Source organism: Cavia porcellus, unplaced genomic scaffold (genome assembly GCF_034190915.1).
Source record: "Cavia porcellus strain 051 isolate PalLab524CR breed Dunkin Hartley unplaced genomic scaffold, mCavPor4.1 scaffold_2, whole genome shotgun sequence".
NCBI lineage: Eukaryota > Metazoa > Chordata > Mammalia > Rodentia > Caviidae > Cavia > Cavia porcellus.
The window spans coordinates 139,356,291-139,375,915 of record NW_026947485.1 but is presented as its reverse complement, the minus strand read 5'-3'; positions in this window follow the sequence as shown (position 1 = coordinate 139,375,915).

The window sequence follows — 19,625 nt, the reverse complement described above, 5'->3', positions numbered from 1 at the left end:
ATATCTAGAGTATTTTCAAGACAGGATATTCAGATAGAAATCAAAATGGAAATGCAGAGGAGAGATACTTAAGGAAGATAAAGTTCATCTAAAGCCTGAAAAGCATGGTTCAATGAGGCCAGCACAAGTACTCCTGCATGTCAGAGATTATGATAGAAGACCTAAGGGAAGAATATTGTAGCATATGCTAAAGCCAGTGGTATATACTCGGACACCACAGGAGTTTAAGTACATGAAGTGTGATAGAAAAGAATGAACCTTTAATTTATTTACTCATGGAAGAAACATAGATTTTGGACACATTATGGGAGATATAATGGAAGTCTCAGCAACGAAAATGAAAAAAAGAGCCTATTTTGACAAGATGAGCACTAGAATATGAGAGCCTGAAAGAAGATAGTAAAGTAAGCATAGAAAAACAGATTCAAGTTGTTTAGCATTTGAATTTAGAAAGATCTAAAACTAACTATACATTCTGGGTGAATTTGGGGCAGACATGGAATATCTTCAAATTCTCTCTTAAGCATTTTGATAACAATAATATTTACCTTGCAAAATGAATAAAAATAATAGATTCAGAAGGAATAAGACAAAGAGTTTGATGTGGGTCATGTTGAATAATTCTTTATGTTTAAGAGACATTTGTTTTAAGAAACCTAACATGAAGCTGGAAATATAGATCACGGGAGGAAAGAAAAAAGGAGACAGCCAGACTGTAACTGGAATCTTGAAACTGGTCTGAAGATTGGGGCCCCACTGAAATTTTAAATTTTATCCACCAAAGTAATGATATTTTGAGGTGGGGCTTTTAGGAGGTGAGTACATCAGAAATGCAGAGCCCTCTTGACTGGAATTAATACCCTTATAAAATATACTGCAAGGAGCTAGTGAGCCCCTTCTACCATGTGAGGTAACTTTTACATATGAGGAAGCAGGTGCCTACCAGACACTAAATCTGCTGGTACCTTGATCTTGAATTCTTCACTCTTGAGCACGGTGAGGAATAAATATTTGTTGATTATAAAGACGCGGTTGATGACAGTGTTTTTACAACAGTCTGAAAATACTAAAACAACAGTTATCAGTTTGAGTTCAAAATGATCTTGAGTCATAAGGAGAGAATGGGTAAGGATTATGGCCTCTTCTAGGAACCCAATAATTCAATAGTTCTTTCAAGTCTTTGCCATTAATTACCTGCATTCCAAGATGTCTGCTAAGTAGTAGAAAAAGAGTAAAGTTCTTGTAGACATTTATAGTCTGATAGGAAAAAGAGGCATAAGTTTTAATGCCAAGATAAAAATATGCTTGGAGTATATCTGCAGACCAATTACAGCACTTTTAATCTATCTGTGGAAGAATGAAAAAGAAAGTGGGATGAGTGAAGACAAAACATAGAAAAATATTAAGGAGCACAGTTTGTGGTTATAAAGATCCCATCCCCACAGTACTCTTCAGGAATATATTGAGAGATGAGACTTCCAGTAGCCTAGTTGGGGATTATTTGAGGTTAGGATCTTTGATATATTAAAACTAAGTTCTAGCTTAAAGAGCCATTTTGTCAGATGTGTCCGATGCAGCCCACTCCAATATCTTATTGACGTTATCAATGAAAAGGTGCTAGCCAGTAGCTATTGGCAGATAAAATTCATAGTGTTCTACATATATTAACTCACATAATACCATCACAACTCACCTTACATTCACAATAACTACTACCAAAAAGATCCATCCAGAGCCACCCCTCCATTCAGCCCCAGGAGTTGAATACGTGAGAGGTGATTTCCAGTGTTCTTGCACTTTCTTGGGGGAGAGCTTTGGACAATCATTCCCTTCCACCTGGACCCTGCCCAGTTTCCTGAACCACTGGAGGAGGCAAAGGAGGTCCCCCAGGCCTGAATGGGCCATGTCTAGCCACCTCCATTCAGACGTGGGAGCTGAGGTAATAAGGTGATTTCCAGGGTTTGCATTGGGGGAGAGCTATGGACCATGGCTCCCAGTGGTTAGGACTCTCCCGAGCATCCTAACCACCAGAGGACACACATGAAGTTCCCATGGGCCTGACGGGGCAATGGCCAGTGATTCACCAATCAATCCTGGGAGCGGAGGGCACATGAATTGATTTCTAGTGCATTTGTGCTCAAGGGAGAGCTTTAGACCATCACTCCCAGTGATTAGGACCCTACCCTGCATCCTAGGCCACCATAGGAGGCACAGGAGGTCCCATTGGCCTGAATGGGACATGTCCAGTAACCTTGGTTCAGTCCCAGGGGACGAGGGTGTATGGAGTGATTTCTAGCACACCCGGAGGAAGCTTTGGAAGATCGCTTGAAACCCAGAAATATAGGAAAATGACAAAACTAAAGACCAACATGAAATCTCAAACATCAAGCCCATCCCAAACAAGCCTAGGAACCACAGAGAATGAAGAAAATATAAGCCATACACCTAAAATGTCTGAAATGATAAAAAATGAAATTAAGAAAGATTTCAGAAGCAAAAAGAACTCAAATCAGAAATAATCTCCCAGGTAAAAGAAACGATAAATGTAATGAAGGAAATGCTGAACACATCTAAAGAAGACACAGTTAAAAAAATTAGAGGAACAATGCAAAAAAGATGGAAACCCTGAATGAGCAATATAAGAAACAAACAGAATGCATGAACCAGATTCAAAGAGATATACAGGAAATCAAAAATTCCATTGAAAGTTGGCAAAACCACTTCAACATAAGTGAAGATAGAATTTCAGACCTTGAAGACAAGGTGAACAGGAAAGGAAAGATCTTTTAATAACAAGGAATCAGAAATGACAATTTAACAGCTGCAAGATGATGCAAAGAAAAACAACCTAAGATTGATTCTGACAAATGAAAAAGAAAGGAATAACACAAATGATATCAGGAAGCTTTTTACAAGAGTAATAGCTGAAAATTTCCCAAACATGAGAATGGAAACTGACATATGAAGCACTAAAGCATCTAGAACTCCAAATAGCTATAACCCAAATAAAACTACACCCAGACATATATTTATCACTATCCCAAAAATCCAACATAAGAAAACAATATTAAAACCTGTTGGAGAGAAAAGACAGATCACCTATAAAGGAAAACCTGACTCACAGCAGACTTCTCAACACAAATAAAGAAGTCAAGAAAAGCATGGAGTGAAGTAATTCAGATCCTAAAGGAAAAGGACTCCCAACCCAGACTTATGTACCTTGCAAAACTGTTCTTCAAAATGGATGGAGAAATAAGATACTTCCATGACAAAGAACAGTTGAAGAATTTCATGATCACCAAACCAACCCTGAAAAGAATACCGAAAGACATTCTAGATAGACAGGAAAAAACCACTAAGCAAGGCAGACAATTAAACAGAGTGGAAAGATAAAGAAACAACAACAGAAAAATAATATGTCAAAAATAAACCAATATATATCAGTTACAACCATTAACATAAATGGCCTCAATTCACCAATTAAAAGAAACAGACTGACTGAATGGATCAAGAAACAACATCCAAACATATGTTGTCTACAATAAACCCATCTAACCCAAAAGGAAACTCACAGACTGAAAGTCAAAGGATGGAAATCAATACTTCATGCAATAGAAACCCCCCAAAAAACAGGGGTAGTTATTCTGTTTTCAGACAATGTGAATTTCAAGCTAAAAATGATCGGAAGAGATAAAGAAGATCAGTACAAACTAGTTAGGAGGAAACTTCAGGAGGAAGAGATAACAATCTTAAGTATATATGCACCAAATTCTGGAGCACCCAGCTATACAAAACAAATATTAACAGAAATGAAAAATGAAATAAGCAACAACACAGTTATAAGAGGAGACTTTAACACACCATTGACACAAAGGCAGAGATCACCCAGGCAGAAAATCAGCAAAAAAATCACAGAAGTGTATTACACCTGTGAACAAATGGACTTGATAGACATATATGGAGTGTTCCACCTCACAACATCAGAATATATATTCTGCTCAGCACATTTGACATTTCTAAAGTAGACAATATAATAGCCCACAGAACACACTTAAGTATGCAAAAGAATTGCAGTTATCCCATGCATATTATCAGATCATAGCACCATGAAACTAGAAATTAATGATAAAAGAAACTGCAAAAATACCACAAACACATGGAAACTGAATAATACACTCTTGAGCAATCAGTGAGTCACAGAGGAAATTAAGGAAGAAATTAAACAATCACTACAAGCAAATGAAAATACAAATACAACTTACTGGAATCTGTGGGATGCAATGAAAGTGATCCTCAGCAAAAAATTTATTGCACTAAGTTCCCACATCAGGAAAACAGAATGAACACAAATAAATAACCTGATGCTACAACTCAAATATCTAGAAAAAGAAGAGCAAATCAAGCCCAAATCCAAAAGAAGGGAGGAAATTATAAAAATCAGAGCAGAAATTAATGCAATAGAGAATAAGAAAGCAATACAATGAATCAAAGAGCTGGTTCTTTGAAAGAATAAATAAAATTAATAAGACCCTAGCCAACCTTATTTTAAAAAGGAAAGAAAAAACTCAAATTCATGCAATAAGAAATAAAAAGGATGAAATCACAAAGACTGTGGAAATACAGAAGATCATCAACACCTATTTCAAAAACCTCTATTCTCATAGGTTCAATAATGCAGAAGAAATTGAAAGATTTCTAGAAACATATGAAATACCAAAGCTGGATCAAGAAGATTTAAAACTGCTGAATAAATCAATTTGTATTAATTAAATTGAAAATGTAATTAAGTCCTTAACTACAAAGAAGAGCCCAGGCTCAGACCGATTCACTGCAGATTCTACAACAAATTCAAAAAAGACTTAATGCCAGACACTTCAAACTTTTCATTGAAATTGAAAGGGAAGCAATTCTTCCTAACTCATTTCTGGAAGAAAATATTACTCAAGTACCAAAACCAGAGAAAGACCCAACTAAAAAAGGGAACCACAGGTTCATTATGTTCCCTAATGAACATAGACGTAAAATTCTCAATAAAATATTGGCAAACACAATGCAGCAAATCATCAAGAAGATTATACACCATGACCAAGTGAAATTCATCCCAGGAATGCAAGGATGGTTCAACATATGTAAATCAAAAAATGTAATCCACCATATCAGTAGAACCAAAAGAAAGAATCACATGATCATTTCTATAGATGAGGAAAAAGCTTTTGATAAGGCTGAACACGTATTCATGACAAGAACCTTATAGAGAATTGGAATAGATGGTCCAATATGATACTTTACTTCAATATGATAAAGGCCATCTATGACAAATCAACAGCCAGCATCATATTAAATGGCCAAAAACTGAAAGCCTTTACCCTAAAATCAAGCACAAGATGAGGATGTCCATTATCCCCACTCCTATTCAACATAGTTCTGGAAATACTTAGACAAGAGCACTTAGACAAGGAAGAGAAATAAAAGGAATAAGGATAGGAAAAAAAATAAGTTAAATTATCATTATTTGCAGATGACATGATAGTCTACATAGAAGTCCCCCAAAACTCCATGAAAAACTCTTATATATAAAAAATAAATTCAGTAATGTAGCTGATACAAAGTCAATCAACACTGAAAAATTAATAGCATTCCCATACACTAACAACAAAATAACTGAGAGAGAAATAAGATAAGCCACACTCTTCACAATAGCTTCCAAAAAATGAAATACTTAATAATCAATCTAACAAAAGAAGTAAAAGACCTATTCAGGGAAAATTATAATACCTGAAGGAAGAAATCAAAGAGGATGTCAGAAAATGGGAAGGCATCCCCTTGTTCATGGATAGGAAGAATAAATATTGTGAAAATGGCCATTCTCCCAACATTATTATACAGATTTAATGTAATCCCAATGAAAATAATGCTAGCTACCTCATAGATTTAGAGAAATCACTCCTAAAATTCATCTGGAACCAGAAGAGACCTAGAATAGCAAAGGCAATTCTAAGCAACAAAGGCAAGGGAGGAGGCATCACAATCCCTGACTTGAAGTTATACTACAAAGCAACCATAGTAAAATCAACATGGTCCTGGAATAAAAACAAACCTGAAGATCAATGAAATGGATTAGAAGATGCAACTACAACTACAAACACACTCAACCAACTTATCTTTGATAAAGAGGCCAAATACATTCACTGTAAGAAAGTAATTCTCTTTAATAAATGTTACTAGAAAAATTGACTCTCCATATGCTGAAAACTAAAATTAGACCCATGCCTATCATCATGTACTAAACTAAAGTCTAAATGGATCAAAGATCTAAATATTAAAACAGAAACACTAAATCTATTGGAAGACAAAGTAGGTAGAAATCTTGAAGACATAGGGATAGGTAGAGAATTCATGAACATGTATCAAACCACATGCAAAACACTTCCAAGAATCAATAACTGGGATCACATACTATTAAAAAGTTTCTGCATGTTGAAAGAAATCTCCAGCATAGTTAAAAGAAAACCCACAAACTGGGAAAAAATCTTAGTGAACTGTCCCTCAGACAAAGGACTTCTATCTAGAACATATAAAGAATTTTAAAAACTCATACCCATGAAATTCAAAGACCCAATCCAAAAATGGGCATCTGAGATGAACACACAGTTCTCAGATGAACAAATACAAATGACAAATAAATACATGAAAAAATGTTCAGCATCACTAGTCATTAGAGAAAAGCAAATTAAGACAACACTGAGATTTGATCTCACTCCAGAAAAAATGGTCAGGATCAAGAAAACTGCCAACAATAAATGCTGGAAAGGCTGAGGGGAAAAAGGAACTCTTCTGCACTGTTGGTGCGAGTGTAGACTGGTGCAAACACTGGGGAGGTCAGTCTGGAGATTTCTCAAAAAGCTGGGATTGGAAGTCCCATTTGACTCAGCTATTCCACTTCTAGGCATATTCTGAAAACTGAAAACATCATACCCCAGTGATATATATGTGCACCCATGTTTATAGCAGCATGATTTGTAATCATCAGATCTTGGAAACAACCTAAGTGCCCATCAACTGAGGAATGGATAAAAAAAAAGATGTATTTTTATATAATGGAGTTCTACTCCGCTATAAAGAATGATCACATTGAGAAATTTATAAATAAATGTATATAAACTTGAGATGATACTCATACATGAAATAAATTAAACTCACATTAATATATACTGTATAGTCTCCTTAGTGTAACAAATGGTAAGAGTATGTAAGATTTTATCATACTCATGTTTTCCCATTATATTGCTTTGAAGCCTTATAATGTTTTCATTCATTGGTTGAAATGGTTTTGTTTGATTTTATTATGTGTGATGGTATGAACAGCTACTTTGAAGAAAACAAGACATTATGACAGCCATTGCTGATTTAATATCATCTTGCTTTGAAGTCCTATCATTCTTTTGTTCTTCTGTTTCCATTGGTTCTATCATTTTGTGTCTTATTGGATTTTAATATTTGTGATAGTATGAACAAAATTTTGAAGGAAAATGAGGTATTATAGTAGTCATTGTTCGTGTTCTGTTATTTGGTTTTGAATATCCTATAGTACTTTCATTCTCTTGAATGATTTTATAATTATTTGTTATGTTTGATATTATTGTGGGTGAAGGCATGTTCAACTGTTTCAAAGAAAAGAGACATTATGGTAGTTACTGTTGATATCCATTTGTCTTGTTGTGAGGTGCTGTGTTGCTTGCATTGTTCTGTTCTGATTTGCTTTATTCTGTTCTCTTTTGTTTTATTCTCTTTAAAATAAAAAGTGCCAGTCCATAAAATGGCCATTTATCTTAAAGTATGTGCACAAAATGTGTGTCATTTTATTCAAGTAAACAATTTTATGTTTTGGGGATTTTTTGGGGTTTTTATGGAGGAAAAAAAAAGTTCAGCCCATATTGGCCTTAGTCAACTCATCTCCATTTCCATGACTTCACACCATCTCTCTTGAGGAAGATTCGCTGGGGAGAATGACTACTATTTGAGTATTTTGGGCAACGGAGAAGAAATAAAAACTTTCAGAGTCTTAAATTTTCTCTGAGTCTTAACTCTGTTCTCTTAACTTATTAAAATAGAAGTAGGGACCTAGGAGTCCCAGATTTGTTCATCTCACCATTCCTCCAGCCTAAGTCAGGAGAATTTCCTCTCCTCTTTCAAGTTTCCTCTGCCGCACTTGAGAGCAGAGCTTCACTAGTAATTTATTTTCTATGGAAGTACTAGAACCCATAGCGGTTCTTCACTAAGCATTTTTTTATTTGTCAATGGCAAAACAAATATTAAAATAAAATTGGAATTAATTCTAAATAGCAGTTTCAACAAGAACCAAATTTGAATAAATTGATATCCAAAGTTATAACTATTGACATAACCACTATTGTTTGTTCTGAATCCATTTAATATTTAAATAAATACTCATTTATCATGGCAATTTCTTTTCTAATATTTTATGGTTTTCCATATACCCTCAACTTCAGGATGAACTCAAATAAAATAGGACAGAAATATAAACTCATTTTTTATTTGGCTTTCTTAGTTGGAATATTTCAGGAAAGTACTGTATGTTTTTAAGTTTCATTTTTTTCTCTAAAAGGTTTTCATAGTATGATACTACTGTGTTTAAAAATCTCTTTTGTACTACATGGTCACATGACAATAATTGGCAACATGACAGCAGTTGAATCCCTTTCTTTTTTCCCAGAACTGGAAGGAATTTTCTAATTGGCAAGGTGTGCTCCCTCCTAGCTATGGTACTGTTGAATGTGTCAAGACAAGAGTCCATGTCTCCTAGTAGTGGAATCCAAAAAAATATTAGTGACCTGTGTGAAAGGCCTGTTTTTTTGGAACCAGGGATCAAACTCATGACCTGGCACTTGTCTGGTGCCTAGCACTTGTCTTGGCAGGTGATTGAACTGCTGAGCTAAACCCTTGGCCATGAAAAGGCATTTTTTTGTCTGAGGAATGTCATACATTTGGAAAAAACCAAAAGGGGAAGAAATCACTCTATGAAGCCAAGCTCTTTCTGAGTTATTTCTAAAATGAATAACGCCCTTTAGACGTTTCCAAATTGCAGGGCTTATACTTTGCAGAAAAATAAAGGATGAAGATAATGATAGTAGGAATTTTCCCAGAGAGAAAAAAAGTTAAAACATTATCTAAAATTAAAGGCTTCCTCAATAGAGAGTGAAGAATTTTAAAAATCCTGTTTTTGACAATTTGCTTCAAGCTTAGATTTTAAAAGTCTGTATATAAGTATACTTCCTAGTTAAACAAATTGAGGAGCTCCTAATCTACAGATCTTTTATGCAAAGCTCATACAAAAAGTAAATAAACTTGATTTATCATTCACCCAGACATGTGATGCTTTCACACATATATTTACTTTTCAACTCATACTTTATATTATTCTTTTATTTTCTAGCCTAAACTCTGCAAATATAAAATTCTTCAAAGCCAAAAAAGTCTCAATTATGTAATACTACCTGAATAATAAGCATTTTATTAAATGTATCCATTGCTCATGAATCCTTTCTTATATTCAATAAATTTCATATCCAAGGTGTTGCCACATATGGTTAAGATGAATACGTGAAAAAGAATGGCATTCCTATTGTGAGAAAAATAGTTTCTAATCATCACTGTAATAAATATGGGACATGTACATGTCTCAACACTCATCATGTGATTTAAGGTTCTTTTTTTATCCCAAAAACTTTCTGGCCATCTGGCTAACATCTGTATACATATCAAGGACTCAGCCAGCCAGATCTTAGCATCTGCTTTTCAATGTGTCATTTCTACTGTATCCTGTAAACATTAACAAACCACCTCCATCACCAGAACACTTCTTGCAATTATCTATTCTTGAAACATCAAAGTAAGTCTTGCAAATGTCTGCCCTTGACTTCAGACTTCAGTGCCATCGCATGTATTTATTTTCCAAAAAAAGTTATTCAGATCTGTTTTCTCCCAATCTTCCTTCTATTTTTCACCTTTTTTGTATACACCTTTGATGATATCATTCACCCACTCTCTCTCTTGTCATAATGATTACCTTTCTTGACCTTTTTTGAACATTTTCTTTTCTTTTTCCTGTCACATCTCTCTAAAAAAAAAAACCTCAAAATTATAGCAGTACAAATGTTTACTAGTATCATCATTGCAGAGTACTGGTGATGAAGTCACACAGTATTACAGTCTGGATTGTAACAACTAGAAAATTATACTCTTCACCCTCAATGAGGAACCTCCAAAATGGCCAGAAATTGTTTCTCTAATTTTGCTTTTGATTCTCCACAGCATCAATCATAGCAGTAATATGGTTGCTTCTATTATTTTGTCTATAAAAAGTAGTATATCCCTTCTCAAAAATTCATCTTTGGATCTGAGATACCATGTTCTCAGAGATTATATCCCTTGGTCCACTGTTGATTGTCCAGTGTGGGCATCTGAGCCAAATGTAAGCAGCCCTGTTCTTACACAGTTGTGCTCAACTGACCAAAAAATTATCTTGCCATATTAAAGTCATAGTATTACAGTTTTCTCTATTACTACAATTGTAGTAATAATTTTTAGCTGAAACTTGACAATGAGTTTAAGGAAGAAAGGAAAAGGAAAAGAGAAGAGAAAAAAGGAATATAAAATTACAGCAGAAATGGGTGACCAGATTAATATGTGCACTCTCTTTTGGAGACCAGAAGCCAAACCGAAATGTCTCTGGCGCTGACGCAGAGTTCTTAATCACTGTCCCACAAACACTCATGACTCTCCCTTCGCTTCCTACCTGCCACCTCTTCCTTTCATTCATAAGATGATGCTGATTTTCACTTTAAAGTGAATGCATATATCATAAATAATAACATGGGAGCCCTTGCCACCATCACTGCATATCTTTCTACATTCATGTTTCTCTTCCTCTCATGTTTCAATAGAGTGAAGAAAAGCCCCCCTAAAAATCTCACCTCTCTCAGCACTCTGATTTCAACCTTCCTAAGCATGATTCTTGGTTCTTCTTCTTCTTTTGTTCAATTTTTATTTTTTATTAGTACACATTTGCTGTACATAATGATTGCATTCCTCATGGGGAGTTGGTCCATGTACATAACACATATACATTCTTTTTACATCCCCTTCCCTTCCCCATTTACCCCCTCCATCCATCTCTTGGTTCCTCCCTTCTGTAACAGTTCTATCTCCCTATTATCCATCACTTATTTTTATCTTTTATTCATATTTTGAATTTTTCAATAAGAGAAACCATGCAGTTTTTAAACTTGTATGATTTCAGGCCAAGAATAGTACCTGAATTTACTAGATCATTGTTGACTATCAAGAAAGAAATTTGAGATGGAGGAGTAGTTACAATAGCTTAAAAAGAAAGTGGTGAAAATATGAAGGGTGTGGGGTTTTTATTCATAAGTTCAGCAGTGAAATTAAGGAAGAGAAAATAACATGGCATGCAGATAGGGACTATGACATTTAAAGGCTGAAGGGAAGGATCATCAAGGAGGGAGAGTTGTGGGCAAGAACAGGATTCCTCTCAGTCCAAGGTTTTCACAGGACTCAATGAAAGATCCAAGCTACAGCATAGATTGTCTAAAGGATATAAACTTTCCTCTGAATCTGAGGGGAAAAAATAAAAGTATGTTAATAGAGGGGAAAATGCATTAGAGTGAAAAGTCTATTTGAAATAGGGTCAGATGGACATAACTTATTGGAAAAGGAGAGACCAAATGAAGTCAAAACAATGAAGTTACGGGAAGTTGTACAATGCTAGAAGACAGCAGATCTTTGTATACATTAGTAAGACTTTCCACTGACTAAAGTAATTTAAGCAGGAAATTATTCCAATAAATTGAAATAGTAAGATAAAAATGTATATTAACTTGGTAGTTAGGCTGAGTCATTAAAAACAAAACACTAGTTTACAAAGAAATAAACTGTTACTGGAAGGGTTCAGATTAGAAAGTACATCACATGAAGTATATTTTTGTATAGAACAGAAGGGAAAGAAAAGAGAGCCTTTAATGATGCTCCTGTTTCTTTGATACTATCAATTTAAATTAAAAACCAGGAGTATTTCTACCAGCAACATCACAGGAACTATAAGAAATCAAAGATGCTCTGCATGATAAGAATTACAGAAAAACAGGAAAGTATTCTTTGGTTTTCTTTCTTTTTTTTATTTTAAAGAGATTAAAACAAAACAGGGCAGAGCAAAGCAGATCAGAACTGAACAATGTAAACAACGCAGCACTTCCAACAAGACAACTGTATATTAACAGTAGCTACCATAGTGTCTCTTTCTTTGATATAGTTCAGCATACCTTCACATACAATAGTATCAAACATAACAACATAGTATAAAACTATTCAAGAGAATAAAAGTATTACAATCCATTCAGAAGCAAATAACAGAAAATGAACAATGGCTACTATACTATGTTCTTTTCCATAGAAAATTTATTTATACTGTCACACATATTAAAATCCAATAAGACACAACATAATAGAATCAATGGAAATGGAAGAACAAAAGCGTGGTAGAACTTCAAAGCAAGATGATATTAAATCAGCAATGGTTGCCATAATGTTTTGTTTCCTTCAAAGTAGCTATTCATACCCTCACACATAATAAAATCAAACAAACCAGAATAAAACCATTCCAACTTATGAATGAAAACATTATAAGGCTTCAAAGCAATGTAGTGGGGAATCATGATTACCACAAAATCTTATGTACTCTTACCATTTCTTCAACTAGGAAGACTATACAATATTTATGCATGTGAGTTTGATTTATTTCACTTATGAGTATGGTCTCAAGTAGCATCCATTTATTTATAAGTATCTCAATGTGATCATTCTTTACAGCTGAGTAGTATCCATCGTATAAAAATAAGACAACTTTTTAAATCCATTCCTCAGTTAATGGACACTTAGGATGTTTCCAAGATCTGGCTATTACAAATTGTGCTTCTATACACATGTGTGCACATACATCACTGTGGTATGATGTTTTCAGTTCTTCTGGGAATATGCCTAGAAGTGGAATAGCTGGAACAAATGGGACTTCCAACCCCAGCTTTTTGAGGAATCTCCAGACTTACCTCCACAGTGGTTGCATCAGTCTACACTCTCACCAAAAGTGCAGGAGAGTTCCTTTTTCCCCACAGCCTCTCCAGCATTTGTTTTTGGCAGTTTTCTTGATTCTGCCCATTCTTTTTGGAATGAAATCAAATCTCAGTATTGTTTTAATTTGCATTTCTCTAAAGAGTAATGATGCTGAACATTTTTTCATGTATTTATTTGCCATTTGTATTTCTTCTTCTGAGAACTGTGTATTCATCTCAGATGCCCATTTTTGTATTGGGTCTTTGAATTTTTGGCATCTTTATATGTTTTATACAGATGTCCTTTCACTAAGATTTTTTTTCCCAGTTTGTGGGTTTTCTTTTCATTATGCTGGAGATACCTTTCGACATGCAGGAACCTTGTAATAAGACATGATCCCAGTTATTGATTCTAGGAAGTATGTCACATGCAGTATGACTCCCATTCATGAATTCTCTACCTACCTCTATCTCTTCACAGTTTTTACCTGATTTGTCTTCCAGCAGCTTTAGTGTTTCTGTTTTAATATTTAGATCTTTAATCCATTTAGTTTTTAGTTTAATAAGTGGTGATACACATTGGTCTATTTTTAGTTTTTGGCATATGGAGAGCCAGTTTAACCAGCACCATTTATTAAAGAGACTGTCGTTCTTCCAGTGAACATCTTTGGCTGCCTTATCAAAGATAAGGTGATTGAGTGTGTTTGTAGTTGTAGTCATATCTTCTAATCTATTCCATTGACCTTCAGATCTGTTTTGATTCCAGTACGGTGTTGATTTTATTACAGTACCTTTGTAGTATAACTTCAAGTCAGGAATTGTGATGACTCTTGCCTCGCATTTGCTGCTTACAATTGCCTTTGCTATTCTAGATCTCTTCTGGATCCAGATGGATTTTAGGAGAGATTTCTCTAGACCTATGAGGTACATTAGTGGTATTTTTATTGGGACTGCATTAAATCTGTATAACAGTTTTGGGAGAATGGCCATTTTCACAATATATATTCTTCCTATCCATGAACAAAGGATGTCTTTACAGTTTATGAGATCTCTTCAAATTCTTTTTCAGGTTATTGTAATTTTCCCTGTTTAGATCTTTTATTTTCATGAGATTAATTCCTAAGATTTTCATTTTGTTAAATGCTAGTATGAAGGCAGTGGCTTTTCTTATTTCACTCTTAGTGATTTTGTTGTTAGTGTATAGAAATGATATTGATTTTTGAGCATTGAATTTGTATCCAGCTACATTGCTGAATTTATTTATTATATCTAGAAGTCTTTCAATGGAGTTTTGGGGGTCTTCTATGTAAAGTATCATGTCACCTGCAAATAATGATAATTTAACTTCCTCTTTTCCTATCTTCATTCCTTTTATTTATTTCTCTTGTCTAATTTCTCTGGAAAGTATTTCCAGTACTATGTTGAATAGGAGTGGGGATAAAGGACCTCCTTTTCTTGTGCCTGACTGAAGGTAACGGCCTTCAGTTTTTGGCCTTTTAATATCATGCTGGCTGTTCATTTGTAATAGATGACCATTATCATATTGATGTAAAGACCATCTATTCCAATTTTCTGTAACGTTCTTGGTATGAATGAGTATGAATGGATCTTATCAAAAGTTTTTTCTACACCTATAGAAATGATCATGTGACTCTTACTTTTGGCTCTATTGATATGGTGGATCACATTTATTGATTTACATATGTTGAACCATCCCTGCATTCCTGGGATGAATCCCACTTGGTCATGGTATATAATCTTCTTGATGATTTGCTACATTATATTTGCCAATATTTTATGGAGAATTATTGCATGTATGTTCATTAGAGAGATTGGCCTGTAGTTCTCTTTTTCAGTTGAGTCTTTCTCAGGTTTTGGTACTAGAGTAATATTTGCTTCCAGGAATGATTTAGGAAGATTGTTTCCCTTTCGATTAAGAATTTGAGGCATGTCAGCATTAAGTTTTCTTTGTATTTCTTGTAGAATTCCACAGTGAATCCATCTGGGCCTGGGCTCTTCTTTAAAGGTGAGGACTTCATTACATTTTCAGTCTCATTAATAGAAATTGTTTTATTCAGTAGTTTTACATCTTCTTGAGCCAGCTTTGGTACTCCATATGTTTCTAAGGATCTGTCTATTTCTCTGTGTTATCAAACCTATGAGAGTAGAGGTTTTTGAAACAGGTGTTGGTGATCTTCTATATTTCCAGAGCCTGTAGTGACTTCATCCTTTTCATTTCTTATTGTATGAATTTGAGTTTTTCCTTTCCTTTTTAAAATAAGGTTGGCTAGGGGCTTGTCAATTTTATTTTTTCTTTCAAAGAACAAACTCTTTGATTCATTGATTTTTTTGGATTGTTTTCTTAGTCTAATAGAGACATTAATTTCTGCTCTGATTTTTATAATTTCCTCCCTTCTTTTGGCTTTGAGCTTGACTTGCTCTTTTTTTTCTAGAATTTGAGTTGTAGCATCAGGTTATGTATTTGTGTTCATTCTGTTTTCTTGATGTGGGAACTCAGTGCAATAAATTTTCTGCTGAGGACCACTTTCATTGCATCCCACAGATTCCGGTAAGTTGTATTTGTATTTGTATTTTCATTTGCTTGTAGTGATTGTTTAATTTCTTCTTTAATTTCCTCTGTGACTCACTGATTGTTCAAGAGTGTATTATTCAAGTTCCATGTTTTTGTGGAGTTTTTGCAGTTTCTTTTATCTTTAATTTCTAGTTTCATGGTGCTATGACCTGATAACATGCATGGGATAAGTTCAATTCTTTTGCATTTACTTAAATATGTTCTGTGGGCTCCTATATGGTCTATTTTAGAGAATGTCCAATGTATTGCTGAAAAGAATATGTATTCTGATGTTGTTGGGTGGAACACTCTGTATACATCTATCAAGTCCATTTGTTCACAAATATGATTCATATCTGTTATTTCTTTGCTGATTTTGTGTCTGGTTGATCAATCTCTTTTTGTCAATGGTGTGTTAATAAGACAATGTAGCTGTAATTGTGTTATTGCTTATTTCATTTTTTATGTCTGTTAATACTTGTTTTGTATAGTTGGATGCTCTGGAATTTGTTGCATATATATTTAAGATTGTTACCTCTTCCTCGAAGTTTTCCCCTAACTAGTATGTAGTTACCTTCTTTATCTCTTCAGATCATTCTTGGTTTGAAGTTCACATTGTCTGCAAACAGAAGAGCTACCCCTGCTTTTGGGGATGGGGAGTTCCTATTGCATGAAGTATTGTTTTCCACCCTTTGACTTTCAGTCTATGAGTTTCCTTTTGAGTTATATGGGTTTCTTGTAGACAGCATGTGGTTGGATATTGTTTCTTGGTCCATTCAGCCAATCTGTTTCTTTTAATTGGAAATTGAGGTCATTTACATTAATGATTATAACTGTTACATATTGGATTTTGTTGATATGTTATCTTTCTGCTGTTGTATCTTTCCCTTTCCATTCCATTTAATTGTCTGCCTTGCTTAGTGGTTTTTTTCCTTATGTGTATCTAGAATGTCTTTTAATATATTCTTTGCAGAGTTGGTTTGTTGAACATGAAGTTCTTGAGCTGTTCTTTGTCATGGAAATATCTTCTTTCTCCATTCATTTATAAGGACAGTTTTTCAGGATACATCAGTCTGGGTTGGAAGTCATTTTCCTTTAGGATCGGAAATACTTTGTTCCATGGTCTTCTTGACTTCATTGTTTGTGCTGAGAAGTTTGCTGTGAGTCTGATAGGTTTTTCTTTATAGGTGATCTGTCTTTTCTCTCTAACAGCTTTTAATATTGTCCTGTTGGATTTCAGGGATGCTGATTATTATATGTCTGGGTGTAGTTTTATTTTGGTTATGGCTATTTGGAGTTCTATATGCTTCACTAATCCATATGTCAATTTTCATTCTCATATTTGGGAAATTTTCAGCTATTTCTTCTGTAAATAGCCTCTTGATATCATTTGTGTTGTCCCCTTCTTTTTCATTTATTCCTATCAATCTTATGTTTTTTTCTTTGCATCATCTTGCAGCTGTTAAATTGTTATTTCCTGATTCTTTGTTATTTTTAAAAGATCTTCCCTTTCCTATTCACTAGTTGCTGTCTTGTCTTCAAGGTCTGAAATTCTTTTTTGTTTTTTAAAGAGATTAAGACAAAACTGGACATAACAAAGCAGATCAGAACAGAAAAATGTAAGCAACACAGTCTTTCACTAGAAGACAACCTGTAATTAACAGTAACTACCATTATGTCTCTTTCTTTAAAACAGTTGAGATAGCTTCATATAGAATAGTATCAAGCATATCAAAATGGTATGAAACCATTCAAGAGAATGAAAGTATTACAGGACATTCAGAACCAAATAACAGAAAATGAACAATGGCTACTATATTATCTCATTTTACATAGAAAATTTGTTTATACTATCACACATAATACAATCCAGTAAGATACAACATGAAAGAACCAATGAAAACAGAAGATCAAAAGCATGGTAGTGTGGGAAACCCTGCAATTGGCCATCATCTTATGTTAATAAGACAATAGGCATCTTAATCTTAAGTTTCTATTTGGTAGTTAAGTTTCCATCTCTCCTTACCTAGTCTATCACATGTCCCTGTGGTTTGGCCCATACAGTGATTATGCTAATTAGCCTGCCTTATGGGCCCGTGCGTGGGAGATTCGAAGTACCCTATAACCTCCAGTCTCGCTACAACTTCCTGCTGTTGCTAAGTTACCTGCTGATGTGTCAGTACCCAGCCCCTTTCCCCATACTCTATATATATTCATTACTCTTTCTTTGAATAAACAAGACTTGATCAGAGCACTGTCTTGTCTCCATTCTTTGCATCTCTTGTCTCTTCCAATCCACACTTCCCCTCTAGGGTCTCCATGGACTTACCTGCAAGCTGGGACATGGTAGGACTTCAGAGTAAGATGATATTAAATAAGCACTGGCTATTATAATGACTTGTTTTCTTCACAATAGCTGTTCATACCATCACAGATCATAAAATCAAACAAACCAGGATAAACCCATTCCAACTAATGAATGCAATCCTTTTAAGGCTTCAAAGCAATGTTAAGGGGAATCATGATTACCATAAAACCTTATATACTCTTACCATTTTTTATAGTAGGGAGACTATATGATATTTATACATGTGAGTTTGATTTCTTTTGCTTATGAGTATGGTCTCAAGTTGTGCCCATTTATTTATAAATATCTCAATGTAATCATTCTTTATAGCTCAGTAGTACTCCATTGTATAAAAATACTACAATTTTTTTATCCATTCCTCAGTTGATGGACACTTAGTTTGTTTCCAAGATCTGGCCATTACAAATTGTGCTGCTATAAACATGGGTGCACATATATCACTGTGTTGTAATGTTTTCATTTCTTCTGGAAATATGCCTACAAGTAGAATAGCTGGGTCGAATGGGACTTCCAATCCCAGCTTTTTGAGGACTCTCCAAACTGACGAGGTCTGAAATTCTAACTTCATTTTCATTGAGGTGGTTTTGACAACTTGCAATGGAATTTTTAATTTCCTATATATCTTTTTGAATCTGCTTCATGTATTCAGTTTGTTTCCTATATTGTTCCTCCCAGGATTTTGTCTTTTTGCATTGTTCCTCTATTTTTTTAACTGTGTCTTCTTTAGATGTATTCCACATCTCTTTCGTTACTTTTATCATTTCTTCTTTACCTGGGAGATTATTTCTAATTTGAATTTCTTTATAGCTTCCCAGAGTTGCTTCTTTATTTCAGTTGCTATTATTTCAGGTATTTTTGTTTTATGGCTTATATTTTCTGCTATATACATGGCTCCTGTGCTTTCTTGAGATGGGCTGGAGATTTGAGATTCCATTTTGGTCTTTAGTTTTGTCATTTTCCTATATTTCCACGTTACAAGTGATGTTCCAAAGCTTTCCCTGGGCATGTTGGAAATTGACTCCTATGCCCTTGGCTCCTGGGGCTGAATCGAGATTGCTGAGCATGGTCCATTCAGGACTACAGGATCTCCTGTGCCTCCTCCAGAGTTCCAGGAAGCTGAGGTGATGGTTCAAAGCTCTCCCTGGGCTAGTGCTGAAGTGCTGGAACTCACCTCACCTGCCCTCAGCTCCCAGGATTGAAGGAAATTCACTGGGTGTGGTCTAGTCAGCCTGAGAAACCTTCTGAGCCTAGTCCAGTGTGTCTTGAACCTGGTCAGACACTTAACGACTGGGAGTGATGGTCTTAAACTTTCCTCAGGCCTGCACCAGTGCACTGGAACTTACCTCACATGTCCTCAGCTCCCAGACTGAGAGATGGTCACTGGGCATGCCCAGTTAAGCCCAGGAAATCTGCTGAGCCTAGTCCAATGTGTCTGTAAGCTGGGCTGGCACTTAACCACTAGGAGCGATGATCTTATACTCTCCCCAGGTCTGTGCTGGTGCACTGGAACTCATCTCTTGTGGCTTCAGCTCCCTGGGTT